The 16,746-nt window shown below is 44.3% G+C and overlaps 1 long non-coding RNA gene across 1 annotated transcript in view; it reads left to right on the top strand.

Annotated features, from left to right (window-relative positions):
- The window catches only part of LOC115803839 (uncharacterized), a 37,148-nt gene that overhangs the window by 11,811 nt on the left and 8,591 nt on the right, over positions 1–16,746 (top strand). The window contains exon 4 of the long non-coding RNA XR_016393591.1: positions 3,555–3,636. This is a non-coding gene — a long non-coding RNA (uncharacterized LOC115803839). The remainder of the gene's footprint in view (positions 1–3,554; positions 3,637–16,746) is intronic.

The raw sequence follows: 16,746 nt of genomic DNA on the forward strand, positions 1-16,746 counted from the left end.
AGGCTGATAATCTGCTTATTTTGATTTCATTGATATATGTTCGTTTGAACACATCACCATCCTAGCCTTTTATACCACATAACGTTACATTCTACTTAAGGAAAGCTAAAATTAAAAGTGATCCATTTTCTACTGTATAGCACAGGGAATTCTGCTCAATATTATGTAACAACCTAAATGGGAAAAGAATTTGAAAAAGAACAGATACATGTAATGTGTATAACTGAATCACTTTGCTGTATACCTGAAACTATCACAACATTGTTAATCAAGTATACCCCAATATAAAAAAAAAGTTAAAAAAAAAGAGTAATCCATTTTTGGGAATTCCCTGGTGGTCCAGTTGTTAGGACTCGGTGCTTTCACTGCGGCGGCCGGAGTTCAATCCCTGATGGGGGAACTTAGATCCCACAAGCCTCTTGGACAAAACAAAACAAAACAAAACAAAACCATTTTTAGGAAGAGAACATGCTATACTGCCGTTTTTAAAAACTAATGAACAGAATGGGGAGCATATAGCCTAGCATAGGCTAACACAGGCTGGCACAGGCTGAACTAGCACAGGCTGGCACAAACCAAAATATGAAATTGATTTAAAGAATCCTAAATAAAATATTAGTAAATAAAATCTAACTATGTATGAAAAGAATAATACCTAAATGACCAAATAATGTTTGTCTCTGGACTGTGAGGATGATCCAGCTTTAGAAGTCTTTTGATATAATCTGTTATATTAACAAAAAAAGAAAAACTAAATAAATTAGACTTTGAAAAAGCGTTTGCTTCACCCATTTCTAATTAAAACAAAAAAACAAGACAAAAGCTCTTTTTGTCATGTAGGATATCTGGAAACTTCCTTAACTCATTAAAGTACAACTACCAAAATCTGTAGCAAGCCTCACATGTGATGGTGAAACAAAAAACCTCTCATGCTATTGCCACCACTATTCACATTGCGTTGAAGGTTGTAACCAGTGCAACAAGAAAAATATGACATATAAATATTGGAAAGTAAGAATTAAAGCTATTATTATTTGTAGATTATGTGGTTGTCTACCTAGCTATCCCAAGAGGATCAACTAAAATAACTATTATAATGAATGAGAGGTTACTGAGGTGACTAGATACAAAATCCCTAGTAATAATGAATAAGAAAATGTAACTGGAAAAAGAAATCCCATTCACAAGAACCACAAAGACAACTGAGTACTTGGAACTAACCTAATAAAAATTGTGCAAGACTTATATGAGGAAAATTTACTGGAAGAATGTTGATTCTTCCCCAATAATCTACACATTCAGTGGGGAGCCCAATGAAAATTTTCACAAGATTTTTAATTGAACATGAAAAGCTGCTTATCAAGTTCTTCTAGAATAGAAAATAAACAAAAATAACCAAAAAACAGAAATTGAGGGAAAAAATGAGGTGGAGAATTTGCCCTACCAGATATGAAAACAATCTATAAAACTACAGTAATTAAAACAATGGAGTGTCAGAGAACAAATAAACATATGGATTAATGAAAGAGAATAGAGTCCAGAAATTGACCCATGTATTCAGAGGAATTTAGCGTATGATAAAGGTGGAATTTCCAAACAGTGGGAAAATGAAAGATTACTCTAAAAATAGTACTAGGACAATGGGAGCCATAAGGAAAAAAAAATAAAGTGAATCACTTCCTCATCCCATACTCAGAAAAAAATCCAGATTGACTCAAGATCTGCATTTACAAAAGTATAGAAGAAAACACCAGACAGTACGTTTATAATCATGGGGTGGGAAAGACACAGTCGTCAAGAAAAACCAGACAAATTTTATTAAACAGAAATTTAAAACTCCTCAGAGCAAAAGACTGGGAAAAATATTTGCAACATATACCACAGACAAATGCTTAATAACTGTAATATATATCTAGAATTCCTACAGAGATGTGACAAAACATAAGCAAGCTAATGGAGAAAAAAGGCAGGGTAGAAAAACATAATTCTTAGAAGAGGAAATAGAAATATTTCTATAAATATTTGAAAAGATGCTCAACCTCACTAGCACTTAGGGAAATATACATGAAAACAAACAAGGAGGAATTATTTTTTGTCCATCAAATCTTACAAAGCTAAAAGGACTGATAATGTATAATAATGGTGATGGTGTTGGGGAAGAAAACTCTCATACTCTGTTGATGAGAGTATAAATGGTTGGAGGAACAATTTGGCAACATCTATCAGAATTTGTAATGTACATACTCTTTGACTCACTTCCACTTCAAGTCATCTATCATACATGTATACCTGCTAACGTGTACAAAGATATATGTACAATTACGATCATTGCACCGTTAAAAAATTGGAGATAACCTAAATAACTCTCACTAGGACACTGATTAAATAAATATAGACTATCCATACTGTAAAATACCATGTACTTGTTAAAAGGAATACCTAAGTATTCCTTTGTATCAGTATGGAATGTATCAGTATGGAATACTTCCTAAGGCATATTACTAAATGAAAAAGCAGCATCAAAACTATATGAATGGGCTTTCCTGGTGGCGCAGTGGTTGAGAGTCCGCCTGCCGATGCAGGGGACACGGGTTCGTGCCCCGGTCCGCGAACATCCCACATGCCGCGGAACGGCTGGGCCTGTGAGCCATGGCCGCTGAGCCTGCGTGTCCGGAGCCTGTGCTCCTCAACGGGAGAGGCCACAACAGTGAGAGGCCCGCGTACCGCAAAAAAAAAAAAAAAAAAAAAAAAAAAACAAAACTATATGAAGGGACTTCCCTGGTGGTCCAGTGGTAAAGAATCCACCTTGCAATGCAGGAGACGTGGGTTCGATCCCTGGTCAGTGAACTAAGATCCCACATGACGCAGGGCAACTAAGCCCAAGTGCCACAAATACTGAGCCCACGCCTCAACTACAGAGCCCACGTGCTGCAAACTACAGAGCCCACACGCCCTGGAGCCTGTACACCACAAATACAGAGCCCACACACCCTGGAGCCTGTGCACCATAATAGAGAAGAGAAAACACGCCCCACAACTAGAGAGAAGCCTGCGCACCACAAAGAAGAGCCCGCACACCACAACGAAAGATCCCGCATGCCTCAATAAAGATCCCGTGTGCCACAGCCAAGACCTGATGAAGCCAAAAATAAATAAATAATAAATAAATCTTTAAAAAAGCTATATGAAGTGTGATCCCACGTGTGCAAAAAATTATCTAAACTATATGCATTTTATAGACAAGTATGGATATGTAACTAACCATATTGTAGTCATTAAACCACATGTTTTATTCCTAAAGCAATTCAACATTCAAAAAAGCACAATTCAAAACAGGATTTCCAATCTTCATTTATGCCTTCTAAAAACTTAGAGAATTCAGATATATAGTCTTTACTATTTTAACTATTTTAATATTATGACACCCTTTAGTATTCTCTCTATTCTTTGCCTTTCCATATAAATTTTAGGATCAACTTGCCAAGTTCCATGAGAAACTCCATTTGGGATTTTTATTGGTTTAATTAATTTTTAAAATTTCTCTGTCCCTATAGACTGAAAACTGCTTGATGACAAGAGACCGTGCCTGTCTTGTTCTTACTGTGTTCACAGCACCTAGCCAGTGCCTAGAGGATAGTAAGTACTCAATAAACCCATTCTAGAATGGTTGGATGAATGAATGAATGAATGAATAAATGACCTACGATAGCATAATGATAATATAAAATGTTTTATAGGCGTTAAAATTTTATTTTGGGGCTTCCCTGGTGGCGCAGTGGTTAAGAATCCTCCTGCCAATGCAAGCAACACAGGTTCGAGCCCTGGTCCGGGAAGATCCCACATGCCACGGAGCAACTAAGACCGTGAACCACAACTACTGAGCCTGTGCTCTACAGCCTGTGAGCCACAACTACTGAGACCACGTGCCCCAACTACTGAAGCCCACGCACCTAGAGCCAGTGCTCCGCAACAAGACAAGCCACCATAATGAGAAGCCCACGCACCACAACGAAGAGTAGCTCCCGCTCACCACAGCTAGAGAAAGCCCGCGTGCAGCAACGAAGAACCAAGGCAGCCAAAAATTTTTTTAATTAAAAATTTTTTTAAAAAGAAGGTATGCGCATGCATTGTTTTAAAAAATTTTATTTTCAAACTATAGTAAATTATGGGAAAATGTTCACAATGTATTAAGTGAAAAAAGTAGGCTTCAAAAAATTTTAAATAAAATGATCCTAATATTGTAAAATAAAATCTATCTGTTTATATATACTATATATAAAGTTTATGTATGCATTAAAAAAACTAAGAAGGAAATAGAAAATAACAGTGGTTGCCTGGGTGGTAAAATTGCAGATTGTAATTTTCTTATTTATACTTTTCTAAATTTTCTATAATTAGCACACAGTACTTTTAGAATAGAATAATAGACATAATTTAAAATGATTAACAAAAGAAAATATCACAATATTTAAAGTTTCTGGGATAGTATGAGAGGGAAGTGCTAATTTGATAAGTTCAGGTGATTAGGTTGAGTTACTATATTCTATAGTTTTGAGTTTTGTTAGTGGACCAAAGGAAAATTTTAAACTTTTTTTTTTCACTTGGAGTAGAACACATATACAAAAAAGGGGCACAAATCATAAGGTGTACAGCTCATGAATCGTTACAAGGTGAACACACTGTGTAACCATTGCCCAGGTGAAAATGGACTGTTAGCAGCATCCCGAAGCCCCCTTCCAAGCACTGCTTCCTCCCTCCTCCATAGAAGCTGCTCACTGGGTTTTGCAGGACCTCCAGGCTCAGGTTGCCAGGCAAATTCAGGGAAGTCCACTGGGGAAGTGGGTAGAAACACCTCTGGGTGAGGGGAAGAACCTTACCACCACCCCAGCCTCCCTCCCAAACTGGGAGCCCCTGGCCACTGCCAAAGTGTGATACCAAGATTTTCAAAAGGTAGAATGCAACAACCCCTAAAATAAAAATTTTAAATGCTTCCAGACTCACTCTCTCCTGTCTTCCTCCACTGCATCTGCCATTGTGACCCCAGGGATGGGGAGAGGTCAAACGCCACCACAGCAAGGAGATGAGGCAGGGGAAATTCATGCGAGAGAGAAAAAGTCCACTTCTTGCAGCTCCACTGGATGGCGGGAGGAAGGTGGGAGTGGGGCGGGGCGACAGTGATCAGGGGAGCCTGACTTGTATTCCCCCTCTCTAGGCTGAAATCTGGAGTGTGCTCTGGGGTGTTGACAGGTTAAAAGGGATGACAAAAATAGAGGAGATTTGACCCAACTTGCCATTTGGGACCTGGGATGCCTTAGTCTGTTTGAGCTGCTGTAACAAACTACCAAAGCACTACCATAACACATAGTGGTTTATAAACAACAGAAATTTATTTCTCACAGTTCTGGAGACTGAATGTCCAAGATCAGGGTGGCAGCGTGCTGAAGATCTGATGAGGGCTCTCTTTCAAGGTGCAGACTATGGACATCTCCACTTCTTGTGGTACCTTCACGTGGCGGAGAGCAGAGGGAAAGCCAGTGCTCCGCTCACTTTTTTTTTTTTTGGCTGTATTGGATCTTCGTTGTTGCTCTCAGGCTTTCTCTAGTTGTGGCAAGCAGGGGCTGCTCTTTGTTGCGGTGCGCGGGCATCTCATTGTGGGGGCTTCTCTTGTTGCAGACCACAGGCTCTAGGTGCGTGGGCTTCAGTAGTTGCAGCACGGGGGCTCAGCAGTTGTGACACTTGGGCCCTAGAGTGTGTGGGCTTCAGTAGTTGCAGCACGTGGGCTCAGTAGTTGCGGCACACGAGCTCCAGTAGTTGTGCACGGGCTCAGTTGTGGCTCGCGGGCTCTAGAGCACAGGCTCAGTAGTTGTGGCGCACGGGCTTAGTTGCTCCGCAGCATGTAGGATCTTCCCGGACCAGGGATTGAACCTGTGTCCCCTGCATTGGCAGGCGGATTCTCAACCACTGTGCCACCAGGGAAGTCCTCCCCTCACTGTTATAGGGGCACTAGTTCCATTCATGAGGGGCTCCACTCTCACGGTCTCAACCAATCCTAGTTATGTCCTGAAGGTCCCACTTCCTAATACATCATATTTGGGGGTGGTGGTTTCCAACATATGAATTTGGGGGGGACACAAACGTTTAGTTCATAACATTGCCTCTCAGTATGGGCCTCCTTCACCAGGCCCCATCAACATGGGGTGGTTGCAGGAGTGAAGTAAACAGTATAAGGTTAGGCAGAGGGAGGCTTGGGCTGAATTTCCCAGATATTCTCCATCTTCTCCTGGATGGTAGTCATTCTCAAGGGAAGCAATTCCATACACAAAAGGGGTATATTCCAAAATGTGTATGGGGGCAGGTAATCTTTAGCTGTCACAATGAAGAACAGGTTCTTTTGGTTTCACTGGGTAAAAAGAACTTTCTTGCAATGCCAGAAACTGTCCTGCACACTAAAAAATTCTCCTGCCCCAAATGGCAGGAATATTTCCACTGAGAAAATCTGCTAAAGTATTATGCCCACTCTCCTTTCACCATATGTAGAAAGCTTAAGGAATTTGCAGTTCCATAAAAAATAGTAGAATTGTCTTCTGCAGTTTGGTTGGGAAGTTCAAGAGGGTTAGGCATCATGGATCTCCCTCCAGGCACAGAAATTCCTAGTTAATCATTATATATTTACAGACTATGAAGCAAGCCATGGTCTGAACTTGTAGCAGTGAAATCAGCTGGGCCACCAGAGTAATTTTTAAATAACTCAAAATTTTTCTTACATTTCCCAAATATGATGAAGGGTATACATATACATTTTTTTGTTAACTGTCCACTCTTCATTCCCATCCATTTCCTCACATCCAGTTTGCTTTTCCTCACTTAATTAAAAACTCTATTTTAAAAAGCACTCTCCCTCCTTTTCTAGTCTCTGTCACTAAAACTCAGCTCTGAGGGCTGACTCGGAGAATGTTCTGGGTATCTGGGGGCCGGACGGCTCAGCCATGAGCAGAGTCCCTGTGCAGGGCACCCAGGCGACAGCTGCCCACTGGTTGCTCATAGTTGTCAAGCACACAGCAGGGCCAACGACGGGGCCTGACCAGATGAAGAGTAAAGATACAACAAGCCACTTTTATGGTGCCAACTCCCTTGGTCCTTGTCACACACACCAAACAGGACAACACAGAGACGAAAAGGGCCCGTTGACTGCAGTGTGAGATGTGGGACACCCCATTGCTGCGGAGCCTATTCTAGGCTACAGCAAGGAGTTTCACATTCTGCAGCCCTATTTTGAGGGGACTGGGGCAGGAAGCCCCTTCCTCCTCAGAACCCGGAAGGCCTAAGAAATCATACCATGATATCCTCCCTGGGAAGGTAGGGAGGTAGGTGGGAGACGGGCTACAAGCCTCCCATTCTCTCACATCAAGGTGTCTTTAAACAGAAACACACACCAAACAAGGTTATATATTGACCAGTGGACAAAAATGTTGTGACCAGAGGCTCACAGGAGCCTAAGTTTATATTTCTCTTAGGGGTGACAAACAGTTCGGTATTCACTAACTCGCCGTTTCACAGCAACGGTATAGACCCTACATACTGCAAAAAAATGAGAATAGGCTGTATTATGATGAACACAGCAGTATGTTTGGGCTTCACACACAGCCCATCTCAGGGACCCCTCCTCCCTTCCCAGCGGACCCCAGACCACACTCTGAGAACCACTGCTCCAGTGCACGACAGTTCAACAGGCTGGCACTGGGAGTACACTGTAAACTCCATTAGGGTTACCACAGCTATTTTGTTCATCTTTGTATTTCCAGAATCTTGCATAGTGCCAAGTACATAGTAGGCACTCAATATGTGAATTAAATTAAAATGGGCTGGGATGAAGTATTTATGAGAAGGCTGAAGAAACCTGAGAAAGGCAGAATGGTCTCTTTGGTGCTGAAGGTCAGCTCAGTCTTTTTTTTTTTTTTTGCGGTACGCGGGCCTCTCACTGTTGTGGCCTCTCCCGTTGCGGAGCACAGGCTCCGGATGCGCAGGCTCAGCAGCCATGGCTCACGGGCCCAGCCGCTCCGCGGCATGTGGGATCTTCCCGGATCGGGGCACGAACCCGTGTGCCCTGCATTGGCAGGCGGACTCTCAACCACTGCGCCACCAGGGAAGCCCCTCAGCTCAGTCTTAATCTTCATGATTTTATGTCTAGAGAAGATTATTTGATCTATTAAAAGTGATTCAACATGTTTTGGATTATTGAAAGTGAGAACAACTATATCAAAGATATGAAAGAGGATTTTTTTTTTAAGAAAGAAAGTCAGATGTGGAGAAAGCATACTCATACTCAAAGAATATGAGACGTTGATAAATAAATACAAATCTATACTGATGAACTATCTTGATTATTGAAGTGGATTTTGCAGTGTGAATTTTTTTTTTTCTTTTAAGATGCAGGATTTGAAATCAGGCCTCACTTCACATTTTTCTAGTACTGTTTTAACACTTACGTAAACTTGAACTACTCTAGATTGGTAACATCATTGTTCCTTATCTTTTCTTATACAAACACAACTAAGCATTGGGTCCATGGCTTTGATGAAATAACGACTGGTAACTCCTTGTGTCATATTCAGCCTCTGCCTTACTTCCATTTAGCCTATGGCTTCTTCCACAGCAAAGACCAATAAATGACACCGTGTACATTTTTAAGAGGGTCCACAGTTAAATTCTGGTTCTAATATCCCGCACAATGGGACCCTTGCACCCAGAAAGTAGAGGAGGGGCAGGCACTAAACAGATTGCTAGAAACTGGTGGCAATTGCTAGAAACTCCTTCTTGTGTGTGCAAGTGCAAGGGTGAGGAACCACAGCACAGAAGTGAGGGAGAGGAGCCTCTCACCATTGTCCAGCTGAATTAGTTTCCCCTGGCAGCTGTAACAAGTCACTGCAAGCTGGGTGGCTTCAAACAACAGGAATGTATCCCCTCACAGTCTAGAGGCCAGAAGTTCAAAATCTAGGTGATGGCAGGGTTGCAACCCCTCTGGAGGCTCTAGGGAAGGATCGTTTTTTGCCTCTTCTCACTCCTAGTGGCTTATTTGGCTGTGGCTACATCACTCTCATCTCCTGTCTGTCTCCACATGGCCTTTCTCCATCCTGTGCATCTCCCCTCTGTGTGTCTCTTGTAAGGACCCTTGTCATTGGATTAAGGGCTTACCTGGATGATCCAGGATGATCTCCCCATCTCAAGATACCTAATTCCAGAAACTCTTTTTCCAGATAAGGTAACATTCACTGGTTTCAGAAATTTGACAGGGACATACCTTTTGGGGGATATGATGGTGAATTTTATGTGTCAGTTTTGCTTGGCCATGGTGCCCAGATATGTGCTCAAACATTATTCACGGATTGGCCTCCATATTGTGGGTGGGCCTCACCCAATCAGTTGAAGGCCTGAATAAAACAAAGGCTGACCTCCCCAGAGAATGAGGGAATTCTGCTAGCAGACAGCCTTTGGACTACATCTGCAATATTTGTTCTTCCTGGGTCTCCAGCCTAACTGCCTTTCGACTCAAACTACAACTCTTTCCTGAGTCTCCAGCCTGCTGCCACCCCCATCAGATTTTGGACTTGCCAAGCCCCCATAATCATGTGATCCGATTCCTTAAAATAAACCTCTTTCTCTCTCTATATATTTACATCCTATTGGTTCCGTTTCTCTGGTGAACCCTAACTAACACAGCGGACCACCATTCAACCCACTACATGAGCATCTAGCTCAGGGGAGGGGAGGATTTGTGAAAACTTGAGACTTCCCTTGAATGTGGGGATAAGTGTAAAGGTATCTTGCAGTGGACAAATCCATTTAGTATTAGTTCCTGACATGGGGTGCCATGGGTGTTGCACACTCTCTAAGTGTCTTCCTTTCCCAGTTCTTCTAATTTTCTATAAGTCAGGGTGATTTCTTATCAAATTCCGCACAGTGGCTCAGCAGATGGACTCACCACTGACCTCATGGAGACAGAGAACCTTCCAAGGAAACTCCCTCCAGCTTCCTACCCTAAGCTGAACATTTGCTATAGACTGACTCACGCTTCTCCTTGCTTGGCGGATAGTGAAAGGAGCAGGGCTGTGAAGTCAGCCAGAGCTGTGCTTGAATTCTGCTCTGCCATTTACAGTTGATTGATCTTGGACAAGTTACTTAACTTTTCTAAGGCTGACAGTACTTTTGAAGAGATAATACTCAGAGGGCTGGTACCAGGTTGAAGGAGACACTGATGCAAATGTATACCCAGTACCTGACACTCAGTGAATTTCTTTCCTTTCCCCCAACTAGGACAGAATGGTGACAAGGCCCTCATGAGCAATGCAGGCAATGGGGGAAACAGTGCATCTTGGTCTGATGACTGCCCTATCTGCTTGTAATGTTATTTTACTTATATTTTTTCCTGAAATTAAATCAATTCTTTTTTTTAATTAGCCTTGCCCTAGACACTTGTGAAATCATGGGTTTAACTTGCTAATTATATATATATATTTTTTATTAATTAATTAATTTTTTTTTTGGCTGTGTTGGGTCTTCGTTGCTGTGCGTGGGCTTTCTCTAGTTGCGGTAAGCAGGGGCTACTCTTCATTGTGGTGTGTGGGCTCCTCATTGCAGTGGCTTCTCTTGTTGCAGAGCACGAGCACTAGGTGCACGGGCTTCAGTAGTTGTGGTGCACGGGCTTAGTTGCTCCGCGGCATGTGGGATCTTCCCGGACCAGGGCTTGAACCCGTGTCCCCTGCATTGGCAGGCGGATGCTTAACCCCTGCGCCACCAGGGAAGCCCTATATATATTTTTTCCAAGGCACAGTAAATACACTTAGTCACTCATTCAAGAGTGCCTTTTATGATCTCAGTAGGGTTAACAGGCTAGTTATAAATCTTTCTTCTAATATGCAATAGATGAATATGTTCAGGTAGTCATTCATTCAGCAGGTATTAGAGTGCCTTTTTTTGTGCGAACAGCCTGGCACAGCTCTAGGCTCTGAGCACCCAGGCAAGGCAGTTGACTCCAGACGCCACTCATTCCCGGGGCTGAGAGGGTCAGTCACACTGGTTAGGAAGCTCTGTCAAGTGTTTACCAAGGTACCTAGTTGGGATGTACTAAATCCCAGGCCTCGAGTCAGAGGCTTTCTTCTGCTCTGCATTTGCCCCCATGCAATGGGAGGGAGGTAAGAAAGGGCGGTGGATCTATTTTAGACCCCGGGTGTCTTCTTGCCTTCCATCTGATTCTTCCTTATAGGTGACTGAAAGAAAAACTGACTCATGCCTGCTCTGTGGGTTTGTCCATCGTGTGTGTGTGTGTGTGTGTGTGTGTGTGTGTGTGTGTGTGTGTGTGTTCTCTCCCTTTGTTTCCTCTTTCAGGGCAGCTGCATGAGTAAATGGGCTCAGGACCTCACAGTGACTGGCCAGCCAGCCACACTCCCTCTCTTCCTTTTCCTCAGGGGTCCACATTCTTCTCACAAGGCTGCCCTGGGCTGCAGGACCAGGCCTCCTTAAGATGGCAAGACTCAGATTTGGGGATAGGCCACGTAGGACAGGCCACCTTTTGGCTGAGCCAAGAGCCCCAGCCCAGCTTTACCTGTGCCCACCAGAGACGCACCCAGGGTTCCACACGCTGCCTGCCCTCTCACAGTGCCTCCCACCTCCAGCGTGATCTGGGGACTCGGCTTTGTCAATACCTTTTCAGTCTGTACTTTTCTCCAAGGGCTTCCTCTCTGAGGACCAGAATGTTTCTCTATGGCAAAACCAAACACAACCCGTGCAGACCAGTTCTCCCTGTTACGTGCCCCTCGCATGTCAGTGCTGTGCCTCTCCTTCCTCACGACAGCATGCTGGGAGAATGGGGTACACTTAGGGTCTCCATCTGCCAGCCATCTGCTCGTTCCTGACTTTCCCCGGTCTGTCCTCAGGCCCCACCACCCTCCTGAAATGGCTCTCCTAAGAGTCGGCAGTGACCTTCCCAGGCTCCTCATGGACCCCAGCAGGCTGGGGCACATGGACCCTCCCTGGCCGCCAGCACGTGCTGTCCCATCTCAAGGCTCCCGGACCCATCTCCTCCTCCCCGCAGGACAAGGGCCCTCCTGTCTCCCCACCCTCGTCCTCCCCTGCAGCAGCCCCGTCTGTGCCCCCTGCCCTTCCGCCCTGCGTGAGGCCCTCGGCCTCCACAAGAGAAAGGCTGCAGCGCTTGGCTGTCCTCCTTCCTTCTTGGAGCCCAGAACTAAAAATAGAAATGGCCAAAGCCTCATGACCAGGCTTCTGGGAAGGCCGGTGGGAACAGCTCAGGGTTTCAGAAAGGAAGCGTGACGTGAGCCTGGGAGTCAGGCGGCCCAGAAGAACGAGGAGATTCCTAAAGAATGGGGCGCGACAGGCCTGCCGTCCTGCCCTCTGTTAACAGGGAGCCAACTGGTGAGCTGCCAGGGCCAAGTGCAGACCTGGGCGCCTGGGTCAGAGGGGCGTCAGTCACAGCTTATCATCATAGACTATGGACGAGAAGGCAACATGGGCGCCAGGTGAGGGTGAAGTCAACCTTTCACCTTTAACACCTGTGGATGGAGCCTAGGGAGAAGGCAGGGCTCCTGAGGCACCACACTGTGTCAGGGTGACCTGAGGCTCCTCCCCGGTAATGGTGACGGGAAAATAGAGGCCCCGGGAAGTGCTCCAGGGACGGCGGGTGAGCAGGGCCCACTCCCTGCTGCTGCTTCAGGCTCCCTCAACCACCCACGCTGCACAGACCTGGAGGCCCTTACAGATAGATGCTCCTTTTATCAGGCAATGGCGATACCTGTTTTAAACATCAGCGGTTTCTGAATGCAGCCGGCAGAGAGCTCTCCACTGTTCAGGAAATAGGCGCCCCGGGGAGGAACGAAGGCTGCTTTCCCAGAACTGCGCTCAAGTGCTGCTGGAGAAGCCCAAGCTCCTTCAAACTCCTGGGGCAGACGCACGGGAATGTGATGAGGAAGTAGAAACAGGTGGCTCCCACCTACCTGATTACGATTACAGCAGCAGCTTCCAGAGGCAGAGGGGATGAGTTGGCGTCAGGCATAACTGGGCAGGAAGCCCCAGGCTGTGGTTTTTACCAACAAATATTTGTAAATAAGTTGCAGAACCCCTAACACACTGGTCTGGGCTGTGTACGTGTGCGTGTGTGTGTGTCTGTGTGTGTGAGATGGGGGACACATTTATGAGAATATAAAATAAAGCATGCAGACACAGAGGGGAGGAACAGAAGAGACAGATGGTAGAGTGGAGGGAGACCTGCAGTCAGGACCCGAGAGCCAGAGGAGGAGATGAGGCCTGAAGAGACTCTTGTGGCCTAAAGCAGCAGATCTTATTCTTGAAGGATCTCCAGGAGCTGTCCTGTACTTCCTAAGAGACGGTGTCCAAAAGCAGGAGGCATCTGTCAAGTAGAAGACAAAAAGGGCTGTTGACCAGCAGGCCAGACGCGGATGAGAAGAGCCAGTGGTCTGGGAGCAGCGGGGGCAGCACCAGATCCCCAGGGCTTGTTAAGCGCACCTGGCACCGTCCCTGCTCTCCCTCTGCCTCTGTTTCTGCTGTTAGAGCATGGCTCAAAATCAAAACAAATAAGTTAAACCTCTTTCCCTCCTTTCTTCTTAACGATAAACTTATTTTGTATGAAATATAAGAGGCAATTAGAGAAGAATATAACAGCCCAGGTTTAAAATTTTAACATTATGCCATTTTGCATCAGATCTTATTCAGAGAGAAAATATCACAGAGGCAGTGGATCTGTGGATCCAATCTTTCTAAGAAGCTGCTTCATTGCCATCAGCCCCATGGTCAGTGGGGCTGCCTTGTGGGAGTGGACAACACATCCCTTTGAGAGTGATGTAGGAAGGCAGGAGCTGAAGTGGTCCCTAAATTCACTCTCTCTTCTCAGGAAGGAGGGCAGATGGCAGAGGGTGTGTGTGTGGGCAGGTCTGTTGTTAAATGAGGTCTAAAGAAACAGGATATCTAAAGAAGGCTTCAAGCTGTATCCATGTAATTAAGAGCTCCGGCCCAAGCACTGGCACCAGTTTTTCTTGTTTAGGACTTTAATCTTGCTGGTTATCCTTTCACTCACATCTTTATTGAATTTTATACCCTTATTTACCATGTGCCCTTTTAACTGCCAGGGTTCATGAACCATTACTGTAATTTTCCACTTACGTGACTTGATCTGCAGATGGGTGCTACCATACTTAATCAAATATTTCCTGACCTGCAAAATTAGGACAATAATACCTATTTCAAAAATTTCCCAAGGGTTGAGATAATATATGTAAATCACCTAGCACAGTAATTGGCAATATAATAGTAAATGTTTTCTGCCTTTTTCTTTCTAAATTCTCATAAAGCATCTGTTTGAGAACTCCATTTAGGATTCTCGAAGAATTGCCAACGAGCACCACAGTTAGAATTTCTGGAAAATACTTTTGTCTCAGTAATGGAAATTGTGGCAATTCCTTTCTTCTGATTAACCTAGATGCTGGAAAACCTGCAGGAGTTAACAGTGTTAAAGTATGATTTTTTTAAATGTAAAAATATAACGGTTACACAGTTATAAAATGAACGAGTCAAAGATTAGTTAGTGGGTATCATACTGGTACCCATTAATTAATGAAGACACCAGTAAGATGTTAAGACTGTTTCAAAGGAGAATTTGAGAAACAGAGAGGCAATGACAAAAGATAAAATGGTTTTGCTAATACACGCAAAACTGGTTAATATTCTCATGCAATAAAATATAATGTTTGGGGTTACCTTTTCTACAGAGGAGAAATCAATTGTATCTTCACCAGAAAAAATTCACTTGCATTGCTAAGGACAAGAACCTTTTGCATTACTATAAACTTTTTTACAAATTTACTTCAACTCCTCCAGAGATGGAAAATAGCCTGGTCAATAAGAAATCAATTTGCATAAACCTGTAGAATCAGAAAATGACAGAGATTCCAGCAGGCAACGATAAGCATTCCACTGAAAGGAAACCTAGTAATCTCTCTTGTCCATTTCCAAATCTTGGACAGTTTTCCCCAGTGATACCTATACAATTAGACTTATCTAGGAGGGAGGCTTTGGAATTTTCTCACCCTGAATCATGGGACCAGGCCCCTGTTATAGCCAGTGCCTCCCTCCCAGTCTCTGATTACAGGAATTCTCCTCTCCCTGAGCCATGATGTGGATGAGGGTGAGGGTGCTGAGGCAGCCAGTTCCGACATTAACCATTTTGTTCCTGTGTTCTGTAGCTCAAGGGCTAGCTATATACGTAGCACCACAAACTGCTCCAACTGGGTTCCCAGACTGCTCTCCAACTTTACCCTTGCAAACCCTCAACCCAAGCCCGAGAGATAATTAACAGACCCTGAGGGACTTCCCTGGTGGCTCAATGGTTAAGAATCCACCTGCCAATGCAGGGGACACGGGTTCGAGCCCTGGTCTGGGAAGATCCCACATGCCGCGAAGCAACTAAGTCAGTGCGCCACAACTACCGAGCCTGTGCTCTAGAGCCTGTGAGCCACAACTACTGAGCCCATGCACCACAACTACTGAAGCCCACACGTCTAGAGCCCGTGCTCCACAACAAGAGAAGCCACTGCAATGAGAAGCCTGAGCACCGCAATGAAGGTAGCCCCTGCTCACCAGAACTAGAGAAAGCCTGCACGCAGCAACGAAGACCCAACGCAGCCAAAAATAAAATACATAAATAAAATTTTAAAAAAAGCATCTGCCCTCCAATGCAGGGGACACGGGTTCAATCCCAGGTCAGGGAACTAAGATCCCACAGGCTGTGGGGCAACTGAGCCTGAGCGCCGCAACTACTGAGCCCACAAGCTCTGGAGCCCATGCACTCTAGAGCCCGTGAGCGCCACGACGAGAGAGCCTATGTGTGGCAACTACTGAGCCTGTACATTCTAGACCCTGTGTGCCACAACTAGAGATAAGCCTGCGTGCTGCAACGAAAGATTCCATGTGCCACAACTAAGACCCAATGCAGCCAAGTAAATAAATAAATAAATACTAAAAAAAAGGAAGAAATGCTTCTCAAAAACACACACACACACACAAAATAACAGACCCTGAAATTTGCCAAATTTCACAAAATGGTTTGTTGAACAATTCAGCATGTACTGCCTTGGAACACCTTTTGTGTCATATTTTTTAACTTGTCTACAATTTTTTTTAACATCTTTATTGGAGTATAATTGCTTTACAATGGTGTGTTAGTTTCTTCTGTATAACAAAGTGAGTCAGCTATACATATACATACATCCCCATATCTCTTCCCTCTTGCGTCTCCCTCCCACCCTCCCTATCCCACCCCTCTAGGTGGTCACAAAGCACCGAGCTGACCTCCCTGTGCTATGCGGCTGCTTCCCACGAGCTATTTTCCATTTGGTAGTGTATATATGTCAATGCAACTCTCTCACTTCGTCCCAGCTTTGTATACAATTTTTAAAAGTTATTTCTTCTGTCATCAATTAAGGTATACTTCTTTGATAGCAGAAACGATCCCCCTCTACCAGCACCCAATATTAGGTGTTAAATTAGGTGTTCAAACAGGTGTTTAATTAGATGTTAAACAAATATTGATTGAAGGGATAGATAGAAGGTGTTAGAATAGAGAACTTCCCTGCTCAGAAAAACTCTGACTTCCCAGCGCCTTCAGAATAACATGCAAACTTATCAGAGACCTCACCTTCCCCATCCACGTTGTCTACCTACTCC

The sequence above is a fragment of the Delphinapterus leucas genome, chromosome 6 (genome assembly GCF_059928025.1).
Source record: "Delphinapterus leucas isolate spDelLeu-1000000601 "Yukka" chromosome 6, BTC_Dleu_Yukka2, whole genome shotgun sequence".
NCBI classification, from domain to species: Eukaryota; Metazoa; Chordata; class Mammalia; order Artiodactyla; family Monodontidae; genus Delphinapterus; species Delphinapterus leucas.